The 19,796-nt window shown below is 43.6% G+C and overlaps 1 protein-coding gene across 8 annotated transcripts in view; it reads left to right on the plus strand.

The window, feature by feature from the left end:
* The window catches only part of PKIG (cAMP-dependent protein kinase inhibitor gamma), a 97,817-nt gene that overhangs the window by 52,038 nt on the left and 25,983 nt on the right, over window positions 1–19,796 (plus strand). The window contains exon 2 of one of the 8 annotated variants that reach the window (XM_033914673.1): window positions 4,582–4,630. The exons of 5 other annotated variants lie outside the window; for them this stretch is intronic. The gene's annotated coding sequence lies outside the window, so the exon portion shown is untranslated. Of the gene's footprint in view, window positions 1–4,457; window positions 4,631–19,796 lie in introns of those variants that run through there. 2 more of the 8 variants (XM_033914670.1, XR_004536483.1) reach the window with 2 other exon arrangements.

Here is a 19,796-nt window from a genome sequence, read left to right on the forward strand (position 1 = left end):
CATACAGAATCTCAAAGAACAGCAAGATTCCGGAACCCCAAAGAGTAGCAACATTCCATGCTACCGATACAGGGCAAGCAGTGGCTTTCCCCATGTCTTTCTCAATAACAGACTATGGACTTTTCCTCCAGGAACTTGTCCAAACCTTTCTTTAAACCAGCTACCACATCATCTGGCAACGCATTCGTTCCCAGCACCTTACTCTCCTGATTTGGCCCCTGCTGACTCTTCTTCTTCTTTCCTAAACTTATATCCATGCTGAAAGGAAATCGATTCAACACCATTGAAGACATAAAGCAAAATCTGACGCATCAACTTTTGGCGATTCCTGAAGATGCGTTTTAAGGAGGACTATTTCCAAAAGTGGAAATGACGTAGGGAAAAGTGCATATCTAGGGAAGGGGGACCCAATAGAATGAGTTGTAAGATTGTTTAATAAATTTTTATAAAATTGGTCCTTAAACATTTTGAACAGATCTTGTATGGTGGTGCGTTAGGCTTGGAACAAAATTTGGAGAAACATGGCTAGATTCCGAGGCTACTTCTCTCTCTAACAGTATGAAACACTTCAGGTCAAATATGTCTTTATTTAAAATACTTCCTGTTCCACACGATCTTTAGAATTCTCAGTGGATTACGGTTACTACTGTGTATATACACAATAAAATAAACATGATATACAATACCACAACAAATGTAATGACATAACAAAATTAACTCTGTTTTCTCTCTAACTTCTACGAATCCTCTCTATATTCAAGCCCAACCCTGAATCCAGACTCTAGGGGCTCCTTTTACAAAGGCACACTAGCGGGGTTAATGCGCATAACTTTTCATCACGTGCTAACCCCCGCGCTGGCCAAAAACTACCGCCTGCTTAAAAGGAGGCGGTAGCGGCTAGCGCATCCGGCAGTTTAGCACGTGGTATTACGCATATTAAACCGCTAACACGCCTTCGGAAAAGGAGCCCTAGGTCCCTCACAATCAAGACTTAAAAAAATAATCCCCTCCCCCCACCCCCCAAAAAAAAACAAAACAAATTTTAGAATTACACTATCTGAAATAGTATTTCCAGATGCTGAGCCAGTTTTGTGGCTCTTGAATTTTTTTTGGGAATCGATGCCACTGTTCTTAGATTTGGTTTTAAGGGGGCTAAAAACCCACACCTTTCTGTAGCCTTTAAGTTCTCTTATTTTTTTCATTTCAGATTACTGCAGGATATTTGGCAACATGTCACAAGGTTCATAAAAGCTAAAAAAAAAAAAAGACATCTGTCAAATACATAGGTATGAGTCATACAAATGGGGTTTGATCTACATGAAATGAATTTTTTTTTTTTTTTTTTTGTCGGTGGCAAACAAAGCCTAACTCCATCACTTTTGGAGTCACAGTGGCAGCCTTTTATTCTGCTCTTGTTTTTCCATCTGCATTGCTTTTCATAGCAATATTATTTATTAAAATAATAAAAATAGACATGCCGCTCCTTTATCCCACCGTACCTTTATAATTAACGCAATCCAGAAATACAGAGGCATGCTGTGTTTTCTCATAGGAGCCAATAGTTTTAGCAACTGGGCATTCTAAACCCATCAAAAGTTGCCCCCCTCTGTGGACAAAGTGAAGGCATTTGCTTGATATTTGAGGGTGCTCAAGCATCCACAAAGCTGGTGCCTGTGTCCTACCGTCCCATGATTTTCATAGAGAGAAAGCTGTTGGATTCTTTGATTACAAGGTCAGATCTTCTGTTATAATATGTCCAAACAGGCTATTTCTTAGCATCCTCTCAATCACTGGGTGGTCAGTAGCAAAGACACAGAAATCTGTACCATTTTTGTGAGCAATTAGTTACATAAAAAACATGATGGCAGATAAAAGGCCAAATGGCCCATCCAGTCTGCCCATCAACAGTAACCATACTCTTCCTCTCTTAAGAGATCCCATGTGCCTATCCCAGGCTTTCATACACATTGGGCTCCTTTTACGAAGGCGCGGTAGCGGTTTAATAGCGCGTGATTAACCGCGAGCCACTACCGCCTCCTCTTGAGCAGGCGGTAGCTTTTTGGCTAGCGCAGGGGTTAGCGCATGATTAAAAGTCGGGTGCGCTGTAGCCGCTAACGCAGCTTCATAAAAGGAGCCCATTGTTTTTGTCGTACACACACATTGTTTTCATGATTTTAGATGTTGGGTTTTTTTTGTGTTTTTTTTTTTTTATAAATAAATGAGCATTCTGTTACTTTGAATAAACTAAACCTGCAACATCCAGAGATAACTGCTCCACCCTGTTTGTTTTGGATTTTCCTACCTGAGTGTGGAACGTAGGTCTTTCATTTTTGTTGTTGCTTTGTATACCTACAACATGGGTTAAATCGGTGTTTCTCAAAACTGTGTGCCAAGGCACAATGGGTGTGTCTTGAAAAGATTCTAGAATTTTACTTTGTTTTTTAAAAAATTCCCTTCACAAGTATACTGTACACTAGAATAGATGATATTACATCGCGTACGCAAGAGTTTGTCAAGGTTATGAGCTTCTGTGTGCGTAAGGATACAACCACCCAGACAAGCAGCATTCTTTGACGTGATTGGTCCTTGAAAACTAGCAGCAAGTAACTTTTTATTTTTATCCTGACTTGAGTAAGAAAGCAATCAAAGCTTTGTTACCTTTTTTGACCTGCTTATCTTTGCAAACTTGGATTTTCAGCTCTGACAGAAATTAAATCGAAAAAAAAGAAATGCAGATGGTGGATAATGAAATGCATGTTTGCTTTGTTGACTATCGAGTTGCGTTTTGAGTTAATTTGCACTCGAAAACAACACATCCATCACATTGATTAGCAATTCTCTTCTTTCTACTTTAGTTTCACCATTGTTATATAATTAGCCATATATAGCTTAAAGAACTTTAAATAAATAACTCAAATTTAATTTTTTTGTTGGTTTTGCAATTTTATAATTTCAATTATAATGTGCTGCGAAAAAAACATTTGCTCCGTTTGGTGTGCCGAAGCAAAAAAAAAGGTTTTGAGAAACACACTGGAGGCTCCTTTTACGAAGCTGCGGGTGCGGCTTTAGTGCGCACAACTTTTAATCACATGCTAGCCGAAAAACTACTGCCTGCTCAAGAGGAGGCGGTAGCGGCTAACGCATCCGGCGGTTTAGCGCGTGCTATTACATGCGTTAAACCGCTAACGTGCCTTCGTTAAAGGAGCCCTGGGCTAAAAGAATAGCCAATGGTTAGTGCAAAGAGAGGGTTAAGGGCAAAGGAAAAACTGGAGCTTGAGTTCCAAGATCTTCTTTGACTTGCAAAAGTACACTCTCTTGCTTACTTTTTCTCTCCACCCTATGCATTCATTTCCCAATATTTACACAATAAACTTTGAGACAAACATATTTTATGAAAATAAAGAAATGCCCAATTTAACTTGTAAGTTTCATGACTCCACATCATTCTCTTCTTGGTTGCGCTGAGAACTTTTCAGCGACCCCTCGTTACCATATTTGACGACGGAGAAACCCGAACGCGTGGCCCCACCCCATTCTGAACCCCCTCCCCCCCCCCCCAAAAAAAAAAAAAGCCGCATCTCTTCTTTTTTTTTCCAACCTTAGTCCACGTCTGGAGGGCCTCCAGTATGCATGGACTCGGGTGACGTCATCCATGTATGCTTGTTGAAAGTTCTCCAGACGCAGCTGTAGCTCGGGATTTTCCAAAACCCAGACAAACTGCTGGGTTTTGGAAAGTCAGTCTGGGAACCCAGACAATCCTATAAAAAGAGGACATGTCCAGGTTTTGCCAGATGGCTGCTAACCCTACTTGTACACATATATACATAAATAATATGCAGGTACTTACTCTGTCCCTAGTGAGCTTACAATCCTAAGGTGAGTTTGTTCTTGGGACAGCAGGGTCACAGATTACTAATGCTTAGGTGATTCCGCCACACTGGCTTTGTTTGCATGCCAGTTCCCCTTACTTTGTTCACTCACTGATTAAATACTGTGATTTTGCAGCAAGCTCCAGAAAATAGGTTAAACTATTTCTTGAGCTAAGGTTGGGGCACGGGAGGGGGCCCCCCAGAGCTCAGTGGTAGGCCGTGCCTTCAGCTTTAGGAAACCATGGGGCCCCCTATGCTTTGAGGAGCCAGGGCAACTGTCCTGTTTGCAGTCCTCTAATACTAGCCCTGGCTTGAGTAACAGACTGGCGGTAGCCAGTAGGAAACCCCTGGTGCAGAAGACCATTGTCAAAACCCTAAAGGAAGGATGTTTGGTATAGTGCAGGCCACTACCAGGGGATGAGGTTACAATGCAAAACTAAACAAAGGCCATTTGAAAAGGAAATGGATCTCTCTGGTGTAGTCTAGAGGGTGGGAGGTGATGAGTGAGCAACTGTATGACATCAGGCAGAGCATTGGATTACAACCAACAAGGGACTGGCTAGGAAAGCTCTGTGAAACTCCCGTCAGAGCCTCCAAGTGCCTGGCAGTATATACAGTTTTTAGTCTGAGCAGATACTGTAAATCAGAAACCAAGCTTATAACAAAGTTTTTTCATGTGGCAGAATGTCTCCTTTCCTTTGTTTGATTACAGCTTTGATTTCTTGCTTTTCAAGCACAGCAGTCAGTCAGAAGTAACATCCGTAAGTATATTTTAAAAAAAAAATTTTTTTTAATGTTGATACGTATCGCAGAGTGGAAACGGCATTCTTTGATACCATCTCACGTTCCCTATTGAAGAAGCAAGTTTAACAGTTCAATATATGTTGTAATATGTGCACATTAGTCGGTCTTTTGTTACATAGAATGAACGTAGCTTATTTTAAACTACCTTAAATGACACGACTGCTGAATGTATCTAAATCCAGGCTTAAATGTGGATTTAGGTAGAATGAATCATTCCATTAAAACTACATTTTGTTTTCTTTTAAATCTTAAGTTTTAAATCAGCATGTGTCTTCTGATGGGAACTTGTGAAAGAAATGAGTGGATATGTGCTTCGGGTAGCACACATACAAAGGAGTCAATTAAATTTTTAGAAGCCAAGCTCCACAGCTGCTGATCTAAGAATGTGGTTTTCCTTTAATTTTAGCAGCTGGCTGGTTTGTGATCCTGTTTTAAAAAAATCTGAAGAACAGATCAAGCAGCTGAGACTTTTTCCTCGGGGCATACTGTGTTGAGAGACGATATTTAGTCTGTACATTCTGTGTTAAGCTAGTTGCTAACAGCAAAAGACATATATAACATAATGGATATTTGATGTCCTAGCTAGGTGATTGTACAGAAGGAAAGGCTATAGGTTATCTATCCTGGTTGTATGCTAAATTGTGCATAGTTAAAAGAACAAGTTAAGGCATGAGGAACACAGCAATGTAGAGCAGGACTGAAGGGCCCTAAATCTGTCTCTCTTCAGGATATCCTCAAAAGAATTTTGTGGGTTTATATCATCTGCATGCATTTGTTTTAACAGCCTGACTCATTTGTATATAATCTGGTTGCACTGAAAACTTGACATCTCTGTTGGTTTCAGAGACTGGACTAGTACACTTCCCCCTCCATATTCACGAATTCCATATCTCCGGATTCGCTTATTCGCAGTTTTAAATCAAGAAATACATTTTCATTTTTCAGGTTATTTTAAGCCCCCCCCCTTAAACCTTACCTGATGGTCTAATGAGTTTTCAGGGCAGGAGTGATCTTCCTATGCTCCTGCCCCGTGCAGATCGCTCACAGGAAATGGCTCGAGAGACTACGGGAGCTCAAGGCAGCCATTTCCTGTGAGCGATCTGCACGGGGCAGGAGCGTAGGAAGATCACTTCTGCCCTGAAAACCCGCTAGATCACCAGGTAAGGCTTAAGGGGAGCTTATAGGGCTTAAAATAGCCGGGAGAAGTGGGGGTTAGGGGCAGAACCGGTCCAAATATTATTCGTGGTTTTTTGATGTTCACGGGCTGGCTCTGCCCCTAATCCCCGCGATAACGGAGGGGAAGTGTATGCCACTGCTATAGAATTAGGAAAAAAAACAGTTGTACTATGTCTGTGTGTGTGTATATAAATAGCTAAATATACAAATATTGAAGACCATTTGCAGAAAATCAAACATGGGCCCTGATTCTAGATTCCCTGTAAAAATCTCAACTTTTCATTAAGTTTATTAATTGGACTATTAGTTTATTAATTAGACTGTTAGCTTTTAATCAAATTGAACTAATTAAATTCTAATGGGGACAAGCCTCAGAGTTAGGAGTGTATGTTTCCCAGATTGGGATTACTCCAAGAGAGAAATAAATTACTCCCTTGCCTCCTTATAACATCACCGACTGTTGCCCCACCTCCCTACCAATATAGATTAATTTAATCAATATTTAATTATCTTTTTTAAAAAACTAGATTACATGATATTTTTACCAATAAATATTTATGAACACTATTTCTACTCTTTTATTAATTTAAATCCTTAAAAAACTTATTTAAATTTAAACTACAGATTACCATTTGAAGTTTGTATTGTTTGTTGTATATAAATAGCTGCCATGTCTTTCCTTACAACTCAGTGCCATATGGCTGATGTAGGATCTTGTGGCTTCAGTTCTACACTGAAATTCCAGAACGCTATTGGGTTCATACTAAAAAAAAAACCCTTTGAATCTTATGTCGGATTTCTCATCGACATGATATTTAAAAAAAATAAACATTTTTATTACATGCATGCAGGTAATACCCATCATGGTGTAGGCCAGGTTTGATGGTCCAGTGCATACTCTGGGTATAGTGAAGCTGAATGCTTTCTGTAGTTGAGATGGTAATTTCAAGAATATTTCCATGGGCAAAACAGTGCTTTAGCCACAAAAAGGGCTTTCATAATATATTGTGCATACTTTTATCTACTACGAGTGATAAGTTTTTTAGGGGCAGAGTTTGGTCCTTCATACATACTTTTTAAAGTTCAAAAGTTAAAGCACACACTTTTTCTGACAAAATATGGACACAGATTAGCAGGTGAAATGTGTACAGATACTTTTAATTTTGAAACTACTACCAAGTCCATGGGGTACAAAGTATGTGTATATTTAATTGTGGGCTGTTCCAGCCTTATTCCCTTATACTTTTCTTAGTTTACAACATTAAGACTTTTTAAAGTCAAAATGTTTGTCATTCAGTTATCTCAGCTGAGGCTAGATCTCATTATGGTAAACCTCATTTTAGATCCTCTGGCAGGTTTTACATTTAGAATTTCAGATGTGCTAATATTCACCTTGAACTCAAGGAGTTCCTCCATGTCCACTGTTAGGGAGCTCTCTAGTTCTCCCAATGTGAACAATAAATCATCTGTAAAGAGGTTTAGTTTTTATATTTTCTGCCCGAATCCTGTTATTCTCCTGCACTCATTGAGTTAAGGGTTCTTTGAAAGAGCTGGAATGGTGCAGAATAGTTACCATTAATTTTAATATAACTCATTGGGCTATTGTATAAGTTCTTTATCCAGCCCAAAAATAAGGCAGCAAAAGGAAGTCCTGATATTTCCAATAAAATTTCAATGAAGCCATCAAGGCCTGGAAATCTCCCCTGCTTCATAGACTGAAGAGCTTGATGCATCTCTATCAAAGTGATAGGTCTAACAGGCCTGGCCACATTGGGAGCTGCAATGCAGTTATTGCTGCTTCATTTGATTTTACTGAGCAGTATTTCCAGTGGCCTAGACTCCTACACTTCTCCTATAGCAGATTCAGGAATGATGCATGACCAAATTTAAGTACAGTGTGTAGTTGTGCGTGCTATACATTAGAGGGAATACTGGTAGGGACAGTTGGCCCTTTTGTCAGCTGGGAGCAGAGGTAAGCAGCAAGAATCTTAAAATCTATAAATTCTGAGTTATATACAAATTCGAATTTGTGAAAATTTGGACTGAAAATTCTATAAGCGACAAGATACAGCTTGGAATCCCTATGGGTAGAATCTCGGCTTCTATAGAATTTTCATTACATTTGATTCAAGGCCCTCCTTAACATATTACACCAATTCGATCCACACTATCACTGCGATTATAGTTTGTACCCCGGTATGACAGTGTTCTATTTGGTTATTTTCCTTCCACCAGGTTTCAGGGATGTCTATTATATCTATATTTTATTTACTGCAATATATTCTAACTTTCCCATCCTCTTAATGGCCAGAGCTCTCAGCTGAGGAGTCATATGGGATTTCTTCAGATCCCATATTTCCCCACCCCACCCCCGCCACCTCCTTGCTGGAGATTACTTCCAGAGAGCTTCTCATGTACAAAATTTATCAGACAAATGGGACAATTTCTACCAACCAAGATGGAGTCAGAGTCTGAATCTAGAGCAGAATTATTTGACCCTTTGGACCATGAGCAGATTGGATTGTCTAAAGCAGGGGTGTCCAACCTGTGGCTCCGGTCAAGGGCGATGCAGTGTTTTCCTCTGCTGCCCCTGGGTGTTTACCATCTTGCTGGCTCCCTCCTCTGTCTTACTGCAGCGTTTGTGCGGCCCCAGAAACATTTTTTTTGGCCAATACGGCCCAGGGAAGCCAAAAGGTTGCACACCCCTGGTCTAAAGCTTCCCTTTCATAACTTAGATATTATGTTTAAAAAATGGGAAGCACCCCTTCTGGTTCCTGTGGCTTTATGAAAGCTTGACTAGAGCTCAATAGTAACATTTTTAACTATTGGACTTTGTATAAGGAGTCCAAAATTCTACAGTAGCCAAAATACACCTTGGAATCCCTCTGGATAGAAATTCCACATGTAAAGGGGAAAAGGATAGTGATAGAAGTATACTACTGTCTGCCTGACCAGGATGAATGGACAGATGCTGAAACGTTATCAGAAATTAGGGAGGCTAGCAAACATAAGAACTGCTATCTCCGGATCAGACCTTCGGTCCATCAAGTCCGGCGATCCGCACACGCAGAGGCCCAGCCAGGTGTACACCAGAGGTAATTTTAATCACCCATATCCCTCTATGCCTCTCGTAAGGAGATGTGCATTAGTTTGCTTTTAAATCCTAGAACGGTGGATTCCACAATAACCTCCTCTGGGAGAGCATTCCAGGTGTCCACCACACGTTGCGTGAAGCAGAACTTCCTGATATTTGTCCTGGACTTGTCCCCCCTTAGCTTCAATCCATGTCCTCTTGTCCATGTCACATTGAACATTGTAAATAATTTTTTTTCCTGCTCTATTTTGTTGATTCCTTTCAGTATTTTGAAATAGAGAATGACACGGTGACAAAATTCATCACCGTTCCCGTCCCCGCGGATAACCGCAGGAAATAATCCCATGTCATTTTCTATTGTCTATTTCAACCTCAGTCCTTCTACACCAGCATTCTTCAAAGCAAAGCTTGCGGGTCAGTGGTTGTGGCCATTCATACTCTGATTCTTCCCTCTCTCCTTAAAGAATGACATGAAGATGGTTTCCCACGGTTATCCGCGGGGACGGGAATGGTGTTGAATTTTGTCACCATGTCATTCTCTATTTTGAAAGTCTTGATCATATCCCCTCGCAGTCCCCTTTTCTCAAGGGAGAACAATCCCAGTCTCTTAAGTCGTTCTTCGTATTCCAAGTTCTCCATACCTTTTATTAGCTTCGTTGCTCGTCTCTGCACCCTCTCCAGCAGTTTTATATCCTTCTTTAGGTTGGGAGGCCAATGTTGGACACAGTATTCCAATTGTGGTCTGACCATTGCCCTACTCATGATTCTTTTTTTATCATGCCTAACATTCTATTTGCTTTCTTTGCCGCTGCTGCACATTGTGCCAATGGTTTCAGGGTCCTATCTGTCAGTACACCCAGGTCCTTTTCTTGTTCGCTCTTACTGGGTAACACAATAATGGTGATTTCAGCTGCCCCGATATTGACTGGGTAAATGTAGCATCAGGGCATGCTAGGGAGATAAAATTCTTTGAAATCAAGGACTGCTTTATGGAGCAGCTGGTTAGGCGAAGCATGATGGATTCTCTATGCTTATTCTTGCCATTCTTCAATTTCAGGATAGCTATTTTTATGAAATCCAAGAATAGACTCAATGAGAAAACATAAATTTTACCAGTAAATGCTCAAGATCAGTGAAAACCTAATTTCAGAAAAAAACGTAACCTTATTTGGGATATATAAGAACTAAGTATTCTCTTTGCTTTGTTATATTAAGTAGGGGTTTGCGTTTCAGAACAGTCAGCTGTGCTTATCTGTATTTGACATATTTCTTAAGGTCCCGCACCAGCCCAAGACACTTCATTAACCTTGGCTTCAGACAGGAAAAGAACAGTGCCGGTCAGCCAGAGGAGGAACAGATGTACCGGCCATCGAGTGGGGAAGTGGTAGCACTGTAGTGCCGGGGGGGGGGGTGGTCAGGGGCAGAAACAAAATTGCTGGTTAGGATGTAAACTTCGGAGGGAGGGACAGAGGGAGAAAGCAAGAAAAACTGAGGCTAATATAAACCGAGACCCCTATATTTAGGCCAATTTTTTGGGCCCCAAAATCTCAGTTTATATTCGAGTATATATGATAAATAAACATTGTAACATAGTAAATAATAGCAGCTAATGATTTTTGCCAATTAGACTAAAGCAGTGCGAGAGGCACGTCCTGTAGGCAATCAGCCGGAGCAGATGACTCTCCCTGCCGGCATCTCTCCTCCTCTCCCCGCACCTCCTCTCCTCCCAGATCCCTCCACCGAAGTGGATCGCGGCCAGACGGGGCCTCCGCGTATGAGTGGACTTCGACGCAATGATGTCGCACACGCGCGTGATGTTGCATCGATGACGGCACACTTCCGGGTGCCTTCTGGCCGGGACACTGGGTTTAGCGTGCTGCCAGCCAGAAAGTTTGTGAGACACTGGACTAAAGGGTCAAATTAAGATTTAAGAGGTTGGTTATCAAGTTGCATTATAGCTATAACACATTTGCTATATATAAAAAGTTTATGTTATATACTATTTAATCCCAGATAATTATGACAAAACGAAATATATATAGTATATATATATATAGTATATATAGGGGGCCATAGGGAGAGGGAAAGAGGGCTGCTTTGAGGGAAGGGGTGTGCTGAGTGGAGACAGAAGGGGCCATGGAGAGATAGGGAGAGGGAAAGGGGGCTGCTTTGGGGGGAGGGTTGTGCTTAGGGCAAACAGCTTTGCTCGGGGGGGAAGACAGAAGGGGCCATGGAGAGATAGGGAGAGGGAAAGGGGACTGCTTTGGATGGGAGGTGTGTTGGAGGAGACAGAAGGGGCTATGGAGAGACAGGGAGAGGGAAAGGGGGCTGATTTGGGTGGGAGGTGTGTTGGGAAAGGACAGCTTTGCTCTGGGGGGAAGATAGAAGGGGCCATGGAGAGACAGGGAGAGGGAAAGGGGGCTGCTTTGGGGGAGTGGTGTGCTGGGGGGGAGACAGAAGTGGCCATGGAGAGATAGGGAGAGGGAAAGGGGGCTGTGTTGGGGGAGACAGAAGGGGCTATGGAGAGACAGGGAGAGGGAAAGGGGGCTGATTTGGGTGGGAGGTGTGTTGGGAAAGGACAGCTTTGCTCTGGGGGGAAGATAGAAGGGGCCATGGAGAGACAGGGAGAGGGAAAGGGGGCTGCTTTGGGGGAGTGGTGTGCTGGGGGGAGACAGAAGTGGCCATGGAGAGATAGGGGGAGGGAAAGGGGGCTGCTTTGGGTGGGAGGTGTGTTGGGAACAGACAGCTTTGCTCTGGGGGGAAGATAGAAGGGGCCATGGAGAGACAGGGTGAGGGAAAGGGGGCTGCTTTGGAGGGAGGGGTGTGCTTAGGGCAAACAGCTTTGCTCTGGGGGGAAGACAGAAAGGGCCATGGAGAGACAGGGAGAGGGAAAGGTTGCTGCTTTGTGGGAGGGGTGTGCTGGGGGGAGACAAAAGGGGCCATGGAGAGATAGGGAGAGGGAAAGGGTGCTGCTTTGGATGGGAGATGTGTTGGGGGGAGACAGAAGGGGCCATGGAGAGATAGGGAGAGGGAAATGGGGCTGCTTTGGATGGGAGGTGTTTTGGGAACAGACAGCTTTGCTCTGGGGGGAAGACAGAAGGGGCCATGGAGAGACAGGAAGAGGGAAAGGGGGCTGCTTTGGGGGGAGGGGTGTGCTTAGGGCAAACAACTGCTCTGGGGGAAGACAGAAGGGGCCATGGAGAGACAGGGAGACTGAAAGGGGGCTGCTTTGGGGGAGGGGTGTGCTGGGGGGAGACAGAAGGGGCCATGAAGGGAGAGGGAAAGGGGGTGCTTTGGGTGGGAGGTTTGTTGAGAACAGACAGCTTTGCTCTGGGGGGGAAGACAGAAGGGGCCATGGAGAGACAGGGAGAGGGAAAGGGGGCTGCTTTGGGGGTGAGGTGTGTTGAGAACAGACAGCTTTGCTCTGGGGGGAAGACAGAAGGGGCCATGGAGAGACAGGGAGAGGGAAAGGGGGCTGCTTTGTGGGGGAGATGTGTTGAGAACAGACAGCTTTGCTCTGGGGGGGAGACAGAAGGGGCCATGGAGAGATAGGGAGAGGGAAAGGGGGCTGCTTTGGAAAGAGGTGTTTTGGGAACAGACAGCTTTGCTCTGGGGGGAAGACAGAAGGAGCCATGGAGAGACAGGGAGAGGGAAAGGAGGCTGCTTTGGGGTGAGGGGTGTGCTTAGGGCAAACAGCTTTGCTCTGGGGGGGAGACAGAAGGGGCCATGGAGAGACAGGGAGAGGGAAAGGGGGCTGCTTTGGGGGAGGGGTGTTCTGGGGGGAGACAGAAGGGGCCATGGAGAGATAGGGAGAGGGAAAGGGGGCTGCTTTTGGTGGGAGGTGTGTTGGGAACAGACAGTTTTGCTGTGGGGGGAAGACAGAAGGGGCCATGGAGAGACAGGGAGAGGGAAAGGGGGCTGCTTTGGGGGGAGGGGTGTGCTTAGGGCAAACAGCTTTGCTCTGGGGGGAAGACAGAAGAGGGCCATGGACAGACAGGGAGAGGGAAGGGGACTGCTTTGGGGGGAGGTGTGTCCTGGGGCAGACAGCTTTGCTCAGGGGGGGGAGGGGGGCACAGAAGGACACAGACAGCGGCCAAGGAGAGAGAGATAAAGAAACAGACAGACAGACACATCTATTCTAGCACGTGTATTGATCACCTTGCTTACCATCCCTCCATCCCGGCATCTTCTGGCCTGCTCCTCTTCAAAGCAAGCCGCAATCGTGGTGGCCGGCCCCAGCAAACCTCGCAGGCTGCTCCCCAACCCGGAAGCACAACCTTCCCCCCCCCCCCGACGCGATCCCGTGCATCAGAGGGAACGTGCTACCGAGGCCGGAAAGCGGCCCGTGAGGCCCGCCAAAGCCGGCCACGATCACAAGCTGCCCCGAAGAGGAGAATCAACGGCAGCGGCAGCAGCGGTGAGCAATGCGATAGGAGTGTTCGAGCTTGCTTCGGGTTGGTGAGGTGGGGGTGGGAGGTGTGTTCGAGCTTGCTTCGGATTGGTGAGTGAGGGCGGGAGGAGGGGAGTGGCCAGAGTGATCCCTGGCCAGGTTCTAAAATGGAACACGGCCACGGATCACACACCACAGCGGCAGGGATCACGCTTTTTTTAAAAGCGCATGCGCCGCTAACGTTTTATTATATAGGATATATATTCCGTTTCTCACAATTCTCTGGGATTAAATAGTATATAACAAAAACTTTTTAAAAAATGATATTGATATACTGCTTAACAGTATACCAGCTCAGCTGTTTACAAGTTCAAATAAGCATGAAACTTTTTTTATTATGACTGTAGCATATTCATGTTCATTTTCAATTCATAATTAAGTCAACAATCAACAATAGCTTTTCCACTTTCATAGCACTACTGTGAAAGTCTTTATCTCTCTCCTTCTGCTCGTGAGGGAAGTTTGTATATCACACCAGTGTAAATAGATGTTCTGTTTCCTCTTTCCAGATTAACCCACACTGCAGCTCCGGAACAAATCAGATAAGGGACGTTTTAGAAAGCAATATCGATGAGCAACTGTTCTAAAAAGATATATGCCACCTGGAAGGTGCTGTTTTGGTATATAGAACCCTTTGCATGTCGGAATACCTCGGTTCTGTCCAATGAAGCAGCCAGAGCTGCACCGACCGCTCTATGCAGATCACACTTCTTCATGAGTAAACAGTGACATCACAAACAGTCACCAACACTAAGGAGCCCTATGCAATTACTTGCCTATAGTATTCACTGTACACATCTTTCTTCTCTTCATATTTTCTCTAGCATGTATTAAAATACTTCTGATACTGTAATTACATTGTGAGACCACTGGGACAGAGGGAAAATTTTCTAATGACTGAAAATGTAACCCTAATTTCTAATATATTAGTATTTTAAATCACTTAATACTCATGCACAAGCTTTTCAGTGCAAATTAGCTCAAAACGCAGCTCAATAGTCGACAAGCAAACATGCATTTCATCTTCTACCATCTGCAGTCATTCTCTTTCTTTCGACTTAATTTCTGTCAGAGCTGAAAATCCAAGTTTGCAAAGAGAAGAAGATCCAAACGGTAACAAAGTCTTGATTGCTTTGTTGCATAAAAACTAAAACTAAAATTACTTGCCATTGGTTTTTAGGAACCAATTATGTCAATGAATGATGCTTGTCTGGGCGGTTGTATCCTTAAGTACACAGACACTCATAACATTGCAGACCCTTGCGTACGTGACGCGCATGTCATCTATTCTAGTGTATACTTATGAAGGGAATTTTTAAAAATAAAGTAAAATTCTGGAATCTCTCGTGGCACACCACTGTGCCATGACACACACAGTTTGAGAGAGACTGGACTAGACAAAGAAGGTCAAATGAAGCCTATTAATATTATTGCTGAAGGGGCTATCAGGTAATATTTGCCTCTTTGTAGATGATCTCAAAATCTGCAATAGACTAGATACCCCTGATGGTATAAATGACATGACGAAGAACATAATGAAGCCTGAAGAATTGTCTGAAATTTGGCAACTAAGAATTTAATGCTAAGAAATGCAAAGTCCTGAGGGATCAGTACAGTTTAGGAGGTGAAGAACTTCTGTGAGCCAAAAGAGAAGCAGGACTTGGGTGTAATATAATATGTGATGATCTTAAGGTCGCCAAACAAGCTGCAGAGGTGACGGTTAAAGCTAGAAGGATGCTTTGGTTTATAGGGAGAGGTACAGCCTGTAGGAAAAAGGAGGTATTGATGCCCCTGTATAAGACTCTGCTAAGACCTCATTTAGAAATATCGTGTACAATTCTGGAGAAGCGCCTTCAAAAAGATATAAACAGGATAGTCGGTCCAGAGGAAGGCTACTAAAATGGTCAGTGGCCTTCATCATAAGGCATATGCGGACAGACTTAAAGTTTTCAGTTGGTCTACTTTGGAGATAAGGCGGGAGAGGGGAGATATGATGGAGACGTTAAATACCTGCTTCGCATAAGTGCGCATGAGGCGAGTCTTTCATCTGAAAAGAAGCTCCCGGAATGAGAAGACATAGGATGAAATTAAGAGGTGATAGGCTCCGGAGTAATTTAAGGAAATACTTTTTTACAGAAAGGATAGTGTCGGTGGTAGAGACAAAGACTGTGTCTGAATTCAAGAAAGTGTGGGACAGGCATACGGGATCTCTTAGGGAGAGAGGGAACTAGTGGACACTGTGGATGGGCGATTTGGCTTTTTTTTTTCTGCCATCTTGTTTCTGTGTTTATCATTTCTATAGCACTGCTAGACCCACACAATACTGTACAGCAGGGGTGTCCAACCTGCGGCCCCATGAAGTATTTTGTGTGGCCCCGGTCAAGGGCGATGCAGTGTTTCCCTCTGCTGCCCCCGGGTGTTTACCGTCTTGCCAGCTCCCTCTATCTTGCTGCAGCATTTGCGCGGCCCCAGAAAACATTTTGGGGCCAATGCGGCCCAGAGAAGCCAAAAGGTTGGACACCCCTGCTGTACAGTGTCTCCCCTGGAGCTTTAGAAGTTTGTTAAGCACAAACACCATAAAATAGGAAGCTTTAGGAAGTGGGGGGAGGGGGTTCATAGAAAATATGGATAAAATCAATAAGGCTTTAATGAAGAAGAGCTAGGGTTAAAGACTGTAAAATCATTCTCCAAAAATGGGATTTACATTCAGGGATGGAGCATAAGAATCTAACTTGGGGAAGCCTATTCCCATTACCAGGTGAAAAGCATTTAACTTTCTTTGTGATTTTTTTTTATTTATTTATTTTTTAAAGTTTAAAATCTACTGCTGGCTTCCAAAGGCGAATTATTGCCTTTCTCATAACTTCTATTGAAAGAACAATGTGTTCCTGAAGGGGAAAAGTTTACTTAATGTTTGAGCTCAATAAGATTTTTTTTTTTTTATTCATAACTTCTGAGAGGCCCTTCAAGAGCAGAAGGTTTTTGAAAGTGAGATAAACTCTTAAATAGTTTAGCATTGCTTCCGTTGTACAGTCCTTGTATAAAACTTTGTTTCTCAACCCCTCTATCCTTTGTCTAACATTTCTCCCTCTCCCTTCTCTATGCAAGTTTCCCTCCCATCCACCATATGAAGGATTTCTTTCTCACCCCTTTCTAGCTCTGTTTCATCTCTCCCTTCCTCTCTTCTATCCCAACAATTCTTCTCTCTCCTTTCTTCCCCCCCCCCCCCATGTGCAGTATCTTTCCTCCCCACCATGAAACCTGACATACCTCCGAGGCCTCCTAAAATGGCAGTGCTTTGAATGAGCTGTTTTGTAGCCTTCCCACTGGGGCCTCCCCTCTACCATGTCACCAATGACTTCATCAGTGATGTCGCAGAGGGAAATCCCTGGCAGGGAATGCTGCAAAGCAGCCCATTCAGAGCGATGCTGCTGCTGTTTTAGGAGGCCTCAGAGGTATGTGAGGACTCACCAGGGTGAGGGTTGCTGAATCAGTGAGTCCAATTTTTCTTGAACAAAAATCGATTCACTGACGTGAATTGGTGAATCGATTTGAATCGGACAGCACTACTGTCCAGGTGTCCAGACAGCTTTCACCCCTGTCCAGGGTATTCTCTGTCCCCCACCTACTTCCAACTCTGCCAAAATGTAATCTTCAGAGTAGTCAACAGCAGCAACAGCAAGGTGAGCATGCTGCCATTGGCCTGCCCTGAAAGCCTTCTTTGTGGAGCAACTTCCTGTTCCCGCATAGGTTGGATGCTCCAGAGAGGCAGCTTCTAGGGCAGGCTGACGGCAGCAGGCTCACCTTGCTGTTGCTGCTGCTGGCTGACCAACCCAAAGATTACATTTCAGTGAGAAGGTAGGTGGGGGTAAGGAGAGCCACAGGGAGTGAAAGAAACACTGTTCTGTGTGTGTGGGTGAAGAGAGAGATTGGTGGGAGGGAGAGAAATACCCAGGAAAGGGGAGGGGGGTTGGAGGGAGGGAGAGAAATACCCTGGGGGTGTGGAGGGAGGGAGAGAGAGAAAGACCCTGGTGGGGATGGAGGGAGGGAGGGGGAAAGAAATACCAGAGTGGGGGGTTGGAGGGAGGGAGGGTGAAAAATACCTGGGGCGGGAGGTGGTTGGAGGAAGGGAAGGGAGGGAAAGAAATACCCATGGAGAGGTAGGGAGGGAGGGAAAAAGCACCCATGTGGGGGGTGGGAGGGAGAGAGAAGCACTAAAAGAGAGAAAGATGGATGAAATGGGAGAAAGGTGGAGGCTGGGCAAAGTCACGTGTCCTCCTCCCCTTTTTTTCACAGAAATTGTAAGCCTACCTGGGGAGGGTGGCAAGACAAATGCACGCATACATTTATGTGCAGACAATCACGCGCAGGACAAATGTGCGTGAACAATTGCATGCAAGACATTTGCGCGTGAGACAATCACGTGCAGGATAAATGAGTGTGAGACAATCACGCGCACGACAAAAAGCATGCGAGACAATCACGCGCAATATAAATGGTGTATGCACATCAGAAATGTATGCATGGCACACCCTAAGTCTACACACGAAAGATGAGTATGACATAAAGAGACATGTTGCAACGTTACCCTGGGTTACCTGAGTGCATTTTTCGTTACTATGGTTATGGACGTGACTTTTATATGTACTAAGAAGAGGTGTATCACTGGGTCACATGAGTGTATTTTCGTTTCTGTGGTTGCGTACGCGCTTTTTGTACGTATTGAGAACAGGTGCATCGCTGCGTGCTTATGTCTTGCGCTTAATAGTCCTGTGCGTGTTTGCGCACGCCTGTCTTGCACGTAATAGTCCTGCATGTGTTTGTCCACGCATGCCTGTCTTGCACTCAATTATCCTGCCCGCAAATTACTGCACATATTTATCTACGCATATTTGTCTTGCGTGCATTTGTCTGTGAACCCCTGGGGAGGACCTAGGGGTAGTAAGAGGGTGGCATTTATTGTGGTCAAATGGGCTAGAGAGTGGCCATTGTTTTAGGGAGGGAAGAAATTTTCTATTTTAGCTGAAAATGCATCAGCATTTTTGGCCAAAACCAAAACATGGCTTAATTGGTCTTGTGGACTAGATTTGGCCTCAGAATTGAACCAAAAGTCTCTACAGGAAACAGTTTTCTTGCCGTGTGTGTATATGTTATTGAAGATGAAGCAATAACATATACACACACGGCAGGAAAACTGTTTCCCAAATTGTAAACCTCAGCTCCAACAGTATATGCTGTTTATCCCATTGTTTCACCATTCTCTTTATCTGCCCTGTGTCCGATTAAACATTGTTTTTGCCTTTTGACTAGGAATAACATGTATCAATAATTTGTGTATATTTTTATCTCATATAATTTTAGTTCCATTATCAGTCATTGGAACAGATGTTCCGCTATAATTAATGTAGTGTGTCTCTACTTTTAGATACACTACAACCAGGATTTCCAAATCAACATTTGGCAAATTAAAATCACCTATCCATAGCACTTCCCCTTTCATAGCAATATTTGAAAATCTTCATGTCCTGTTTTGTTATTTTTTTTTTCTGTCTTATGAGGGAAGTTTGTATATGTCAGACCAGTCTAAATAGATGTTCCCCCCCCCCCTCCTTTACAGATTAACCCACAATGCTGTCTTCTTACCTCATAAACCCTGCAGTTCAGTAACTTTTGTGTGTTCTTGGTTTTTTTTTTGTTTTGTTTTTGTTTTGTTTTTTAGTGCAAACCCTTCCACCTCCTCCCACTCCATTTTTTTCCCTACCCTGACCTTCTGGAATAGATCATAGCCCAGTATAACTAGATCTGAGTCATGAGCTTGAAATGGAAAGGCAAGTATTTAATCGAAATGCAAAATTTGCTAGATGAAAACCAACTAATTCTTGGACAAAGGTGTTACTGCTACAGTCTGTTCTTATGCTCATTTTAATAAACCAAGCCTGTAGCTTAAATTTCCCTGTCTTTTTTCTTCTTCTTCTTTTTTTTTTTTTGTTAACCTCAAGTTTAAATGATGAGCAGGGAAAAATGAAGATGGTTTATAAATATATTTTAAAAAATAGATTCCAAATTCCTTCCAAGAACTCAACAGCTTGGTTTCTTGACCAGAAAATATGGTGGCCCCGGTGTTTAGTGATAATGTTTGCAGTTTCTAAGCTTCTACCATAAACACATGCTGGCAAGCGTAGGAGCTGCCTTGGCAGACAGTAAACATCTTTTTCCTGCTTTGTCAAGAGTCTGTTAGATGCTGTAAACCATTTAGGGCCCGAGTTGCTATGACTTTGGTCCCATTCTGTGTCTATGAGGGAAAAGCTAAAACCCTACTCTTCAAAAAATACATAAAGCCTATCTAACACGACCAGTTCCTACCTCAACCCCACTTCTAATTACCCAACTAATGCTAAAATGC

This window comes from Geotrypetes seraphini, chromosome 11, assembly GCF_902459505.1.
Source record: "Geotrypetes seraphini chromosome 11, aGeoSer1.1, whole genome shotgun sequence".
In the NCBI taxonomy this organism is placed as follows: Eukaryota; Metazoa; Chordata; class Amphibia; order Gymnophiona; family Dermophiidae; genus Geotrypetes; species Geotrypetes seraphini.